This window comes from Chlamydotis macqueenii, chromosome 2 (assembly GCF_036417535.1).
Source record: "Chlamydotis macqueenii isolate bChlMac1 chromosome 2, bChlMac1.mat, whole genome shotgun sequence".
NCBI lineage: Eukaryota > Metazoa > Chordata > Aves > Otidiformes > Otididae > Chlamydotis > Chlamydotis macqueenii.
In genome coordinates this window covers 34633305-34640353 of record NC_141557.1, presented here as the reverse complement: position 1 = coordinate 34640353, position 7049 = coordinate 34633305, and the positions used below count along the sequence as shown (strand labels likewise).

The 7049-nt window shown below is 46.2% G+C and overlaps 1 protein-coding gene across 1 annotated transcript in view; it reads left to right on the top strand.

Annotated features, from left to right (window-relative positions):
* Positions 1-3274: 3274 nt before the first annotated feature.
* Positions 3275-7049, top strand: part of OSBPL3 (oxysterol binding protein like 3) — an 88928-nt gene continuing 85153 nt past the window's right edge. The window contains exon 1 of the mRNA XM_086742527.1: positions 3275-3436. The gene's annotated coding sequence lies outside the window, so the exon portion shown is untranslated. The remainder of the gene's footprint in view (positions 3437-7049) is intronic.

Genomic DNA, 7049 nt, shown 5'->3' with positions numbered 1-7049 from the left:
TGCATGACTGGAAACATTGCTGTGAACTGGCTTTACAAAACCACAGGAAAGAGCAAGCTAAAAGGGCACACATGGTGGAAGAGTTTTAATTCAGGCCATGTAATTTAATTCTGAATTATATTAGATCAAAGGGAAATTTAATTTAAAAAAATACCTGTTGGATTATGCAGAATGGAGTTCCTCTTCTTAATAGCTCTGGAAATATTACCGTGTCATGAGGCTCCATCAATCAGAACAGAAAAAGCAAAGAGCAAGGATAAATCGAAGGTTAAGTGCATGGTACTGAGGAACACCCTAACCACCTTCCATTTACTATTATAAACCGGACGAGTTTATGTTGATGGATCTATTAAGAAGGAAAAACAGCAATCTACATTCAGACAGAAGCTTTCTGCCTGTGTGTTTCCCCTCATGTATACAACCATTTCATATTTTGCCGTCTCAGTGAACAGACTGTCACTACTTCTTTGTGTGTTTGTGCTGGTTTTGGCTAGGGTAGAGTTAATTTTCTTCATAGTAGCCAGTATGGGGCTATATTTTGGATTCACGCTGGAACCAGTGTTGCTAACACAGGGATGTTTTAGTTACTGCTGAGCAGTGCTCACACAGAGCCAAGGCCTTTTCTCCTTCTCACACCACCCCACCAGCGAGTAGGCTGGGGTGCACAAGAAGTTGGGAGGGGACACAGGTGGCACAGCTGACCAAACGGGACCAAAGGGATATCCCACACCATATGATGTGCTGCTCAGCATATAAAGCTGGGGAAAGAAGGAAGGAAGGGAGGTGATGTTTGGAGTATAGTGTTTGTCTTCCCAAGTAACCGTTATGTTTGATGGAGCCCTGCTTTCCTGGAAATGGCTGAACACCTGCCCACCGATGGGAAGTAGTGAATGAATTCCTTGTTTTGATTTGCTTGTGTGAGTGGCTTTTGCTTTACCTGTTAAACTGTCTTTATCTCAACCCATGAGTTTTCCCACTTTTACCCTTCTGATTCTCCCTCCCATCCTGCCAGGGGGAGTGAGCGAACAGCTGTGTGCTGCTTAGTTGCTGGCTGGGGTTAAATCACGACAGCGTTGATTTTCTAACAGAAAGAATTATTTTATTATCAAAGGGCTGCCTATTAATTTATTTCTAAATCTTTCTTTAGCCCAGGAAAATAATTTTTTTCATGTCATTTTTTCATTGTTTCTGTTCAACAGAAGGGCAGAACAAAAGGAAAGCATATAAAGCCCTAAACCATAGAAAGATCAAACTCCTTTCTGATGTGACTCCAGTGAAATAATTTAATACAGCTCAGAGATGTGCTCAGTCCATGGGTTTTTTTTGCTGTGATGAACACAGGAACAGTAAATGTCCTAAGTGATTCAGGAATCTCAAGTCGTGTGATGTCTATATGGCAGGATTCAAGATGGAGATTTTGGACTGGAAAATAATTTTATTTTTGCTTCATTAATTTCCTTTTCATTGCAGGGCCTGGAGATTGTACATCCTCAGGGAACCACCTAGTTCCTTTCTAAATGAAGAAGTGGTCCAAGTTTGGTTTCAGTGGGAGCTAGAACAGGCCACACATGCACAGGAAACACGCTGTTACCTAACAGTATGTTATTACATCATGTGATCACTGGAAAGGTGTACCATTAAGATATTCCAGTTGCCTAATTTTTCCTTAACTGATTTGCTGCTGCAGGCTATTTGGTGCCTTTAGTTCAACAATTGCACTCTTTAAAAGGACAGTACTCATTTTGTCCTAAAACTTCTATTTATAAAAACAAACTTTTATGAAATCTGAAACCTAAGGAATTGCTGTAGCTATTTTTAAATTCCAGTTGTTTGTAAGCTGATAAAATACTCCATGGTGATACTTGAGTTCCCACACAGCAGCTACTTGAAGCTATGTTGAACAATATAATCAAAACTAAAACTGTTTCTATTGCTTTTCATTGACTTTGCTGCTTGACACTGACCAAAGCATCACTGCTTGAGTTTTCATTGTGTAGGCAACATCTCCTCAAGTGATCAAGAGAAGCTCTCTGCTGTAGTGGCACATAGTCCAGCTCCGAAAGCAGCATTCAAGGTGTGTGTGTTGTTTTGGCATCTATGGTTTGAAAACCCTCTAGCCGGATACTGTTCTTAATAAACTTGATATGCTGTGGTGTCTCCGATAACCTTGTAACAAATAAGATTTTATTTAAAGTGCAAGATTCCACTCTTCTCCCAGGTTACGCTAACTAACATCCCTGCCTTTTGAGGTGCCACTTGAGCTTCTTTTCCAAGGGCTTCTGCTCTTTTCTAACGCAGCATGAATGGTATAAATGCAGAAAAGGCTTTCTGTTTCCTATAGTGCCTCCAGCTGAGAAAAAGCCCTGAGTTCTGAATGGAACAGAAAAGCAGCTGCTCAGTTTTGGGCACACGAGGCTGAGTAGGGAAATCGGGGTGGTTCTTCCCATCCCTCTCCCCTTCTTCTCCTAAGTAAGGATTAAATCACACTTTGTAAATAAAAACTGTGCGAGTTGTGTGCCAGGTCACATCCCGTCTAGCGGTAATAATTTTGGAAAGATTAAGCGCTCACATTAAAGGATTCGTGGGAGCAGCCCAGAGCGCTTCTAACGGCTTGGATCTCATTAGTCATTCAAGTTGTTTCTTTTTAAACAAGACGAACGCGGTAATTTTAGGGGGCGGGGAGGGGTGTTTCTCTCTCACCGGAGGAGCCCTTCCCGAGGGGGCGGGCAAGGCCGGATGCGGGGAGCGCTCCCCGGCCCCTTCACCGCCTCGGGCCCTCGAGGGTGGGGCGGCGGCGGCACCCCCCGACGAGCCCTCCCTGCCGCTGCCCGTTCGCTCCCACCGAGGCCGCAGGACGGGGCGCCCCGAGGCAGCCATCGCTCCCCCGGCTCCGAGGGTCCCGCAGGGCCCAAGCGGGATCAGCTCCGCGCCTCACCCCCTCCCCCGACGCACCGCCGGCTGCTTAAGGACGGCGGGCTGGCGGGCTCAGCACCAGCTTAGCCAGGAGCTCCGGTCCCCACAGCTCTGTCCCCTCCGAGACCCCTCCCCACCTGTCCGCCGGGCGCCGCCCGTGACGTCATGGAAACACCCCCTTCTCCCGCCCCAACGGCCGGGGAGGGCGGGAATAACGCCTCCTTAGCACGGAGGGGGGGAAGTGAATAGGCGCTTCCCGTTGGTCAAGGAGGCTGCCAATCGAGCGTGAGGGTCCCGCCCCGCTCGTTCTCGTGGACATTCTCTACAAGCCGAGGCGAGCAGAGGTGTCGCTGCGCGCGCCCCCGCCCTCCCCGGCGCAGGTAGAGCCGCTCTTTATGGTTGCGGTTTTCGCTCCCGCCCGACTCCTCCCTCTCTCCCTCCCTGCTGGCTGCGGGACGCTGCTGCCCCGGGGGCCATGGCGGGGACGCCCGGCGGGCGGTAGCTCGGCAGGTGAGGCGCTCAGGTAGGTGTCCGGGAGGAGCTGGGGGCCGCTTCCCCGCCGCGCCGGAGGGACGGGGCAGTGGGGGCGGGCGGGGGTGTGTAGCACCCGGGCTGGCGGGCGATGGTTGAGGTGTCGTCCCCCTCCCCCTTCGCTGAGGCGCCGCGGAGTGGCTGTGGTCCGCGGGGCGGGTCGGGTGGCCTCCGGCAAACTCAGCACGGCAAAAAAAAGAGTGGATTTTTACCGCACAAAAAGCACCTTTCTCGCCCAAATCACAGCGAGAGTCCCCAGGGCTGCCCGCCGGGGCAGAGCCTTATCCCCTGCGTTTCCCGCCCGCCCCGCCGAGCCCCTCACCGGTCACCTCCTGCGGCCCTCGGGGTCCTCGGCTGCGCTGTTACCGGTCCGGACTGGCAAGGAACTTCAGCCCCTTCGGGAGGGTGCTGCTGAGGGCTGCTCGTCGTTTGTTTAACTCCCTTTGGTACCGAAACGGAGCGATTTGCGTGTTAGCCGCGATACAGCGGGCTTCCCAAACACCTCCCGGGCGGAGAGGTGGCATTCCCGGGAGGTGAGGGGGGGGGGGGGGGGGCGGGCAGGGACAGGTCTCCCCGCTTGCTGCAGGGAATCGGACTGGCAGCCAGCTGGCTGTGAAATGTAACTTCAGAAAATCTTGGGCATGTTTGCAAAGCCGTCGCTTTGGTCTAAATCTGTGGTTCTCTGTGCTCCTGTAAAATAAAATATGCCACCATTATTATTTTTTTTTTCCTCATTCTCGCCTACATCTTCAAGAAAATAGGTTAATTAAATCCAGCCGCTTCAGTGTCCAGTTTGATTTAATTTCTATTTGAGGACAAATTAGGCAATATGAGCATTTAAGTACTGCATTACTTGAAAACTGTTTGGTACAGTTCACTGACAGTGAAGTACTCTTCACCGACACTTGCTGATTTATTTTTGCTAGAAGGATATCTGGAATTGCTAGAGAAAAGGGCATTTAATAAATTTACTTCTTCCTTGTAAGGTAACTTGTTTGTGTTACATTTTTGTCCTAGGCCTCTAATGATGGTAACAGTATTCTCTGCTTTCTCGAGAAGGGACACAGGGAATAGCTGGTTGCTGCTTCATCCCTTCTCTTTCATCGATTAATCAGAGTTCACTATGTTTAACTCTACTTAATTTCAACAGAGCCTATAAGTCCAGCTTGGATATTTAAAGCAAGTCTTTTCATTGACGTTTTCTGTAAAGCTATGGGTAACAACAGTTTTAATTTCCAGGAGCTTTGTTTTTTATTATTAAAAATGTTTTAAAAAATCTTAAGTAATATTCTCTAGTCTATACTCCCAATAGAGTAAGCTAGATATTTTCCACTATGGCTCCTCGTCCATTTATAAAGCAACAGCATTCACAATTCCATATTCTCTTTTTCTTTATTCTGATATCCCCCTCCCCACACATTGCGTTAGGCCCATTTATGGCCTTTCTTATAATTTTGTATAATATCTGGGTTTGCGTGAAGGAAAAGTGGGAGGGGAGTTTTAGGGATTGGTGATGTATGAGTGTACGTGCGTGTGTGCCGAACAGTTGTGGTTGGGCTGAAATTACCAGCAGGTTCACCAAGGACAGGAAATGATGGTGAGACTCAGCTGGAGTTTGCTTGTTGCAACGCTGCCTGTGTGGCCAGCTCATTCACTTTTGCAAATGTAAGCACACTGTATTTTGTACAAAACTTTATTTTTTTTTCTTTTTTAGTAGCTACGTGTATGTCATTGTAAAGTGTCTAGTTCAAACTGTATCTATTATGCATGTCAGCTTAACAGCCTTTCTTTCATTTGTTGCATTCTGTAGGTTTGGTTATGTGCTGTGTGGACAGTAGAGTGAAGTAGGGCATTATGCTGGCAGTCTCGTGTCTTAAGATTTCTAATTGTAAAACTGAGTTTTCAGTTGCTACAAACAGTGCTCTTAGCTGCAAATGAAAAAAGCCTTCTTATTGAAAAGTAATTAATATAAATTGCTAATATATTTTAGGCTTAAATTTGATTTGCTGTAATGTGCACTTCAAAAAAAAACGCAATCATGAATGAGGCAGGAGAATGAGTATGTGACTGCAGTCATGGGGTATTTTTATATGTCAGAAGAAGTATAGTGTCTATGTCAGCATATTTTGATCTTATTGGAGTCAACAGAAATTTTTCAATTTATTTCAATTATGTTAAGGTTTGACTCACCAAAGGCACAAAGTTTTGCTGGTAAAAGACTGGGGGATAGACACTGTGATACACTAAGGTAGCGAAAGAAACTTCTGGGAGAATCTAATTGCCTTTTCCTGTATCAGGTTTCAGATAATGGGATGCAGATATTGTGAGATCTGACAAACAACTCTCGAGACTGGGACTAACATATCTCTGTTACCAAATTTACCCAGCTCTGTGTTTTGAGATGCTGGATTTTCATGTCTGTCTTCTGCCTTTGTGGTTGTGTTCAAGCAGTGTCTGAGGGACAGACATCGTTTTTTACTCTCCTGCAGCTGTCACTTATGGCACAAGTATGTAAATCGTTTATTATTGTGCCTGGAAATGCATGTTTCATTGTTTTAGTTTCTCATTTTTCTAAAAGACAAGGAGGTTTTATGCATGTAATGTTCTGTCCTTTTGTGGGCACTTGTCCTTATTCTGCTAACAGAAAATAAATCTCCTTGATGTTAACCTACAATTACCTTAGAGCGAAGCTTGCTGTCTGTCTTCAAGCTTGAGTGATGTGGGTGTTGATGGTAATGAATATGACAATCTAGGTGAAGTTGGAAACGTAATGGCTAAGAAAAGCACAGCTGTGGGTCTGATCTTGGGAGGCAGGATATCCGTAACTCCCTCTTCCTCAATCTGTTTCAGCTTGTTGCTCATGCGAAGTTCTTGAAGCTGCTTGTGACTTCCACGTAGCGCATATGTTCAGAAATAGCAGATTCTATTATACATGAAGTTATGTCCTGAGTTAACACACCACTCGAGTAGTGGTTTTGGAGCTCTGTCAATATGAAACTTACAGCACATTGCTGGAAGTTCCTTGAAATGTTTAATGCTTCTTAGGAAAAGCAGTGAGGACCCTAAGAAGTGCTAGCTGAGACCAAGAAATGGATTTGGTCTGCTCAGCCCAGTGCAGCTCAGCCTGTACTGTCCTGCCTGTCTGGTATGCCAGAACAGCTCTGACTCAGTGCAAGCTCCTTAGGGTAGAAGTCACGTGTCGGTGTTTAGCAGCAAGCACGGCGGTGCTTAATCCTATTTCAGTGTCTGGGCGCTCCATGATGCTAACCACGAAAGTAAAGAAATAGAGTTGAGCTGCTTTTGATGTGGAAGGTGCTGAGCAATTTTTGCAATGTCTGTTTGCTAATGATTCACAGTCTTTGGATGAAGGCTGTTCTAGACATGGCTCTTGAATCTTTTTCTGTGGGAAATAAGTACTGATAAGCATGACTTGACAGGAATCCCCGTTATGTGCAACAGGAGGGAGGAATAAGAGTGAGAACTGACTTTCACTGACCTCTAAGCCCTAAGCTGAAGCAGTGCATTGAGAATTACTCTGAGTTTCTAGCTCTTAGAGGGATCTCCAAACTTACTAATTGTGTATCTGGCTGTAAGACGGCCTGACA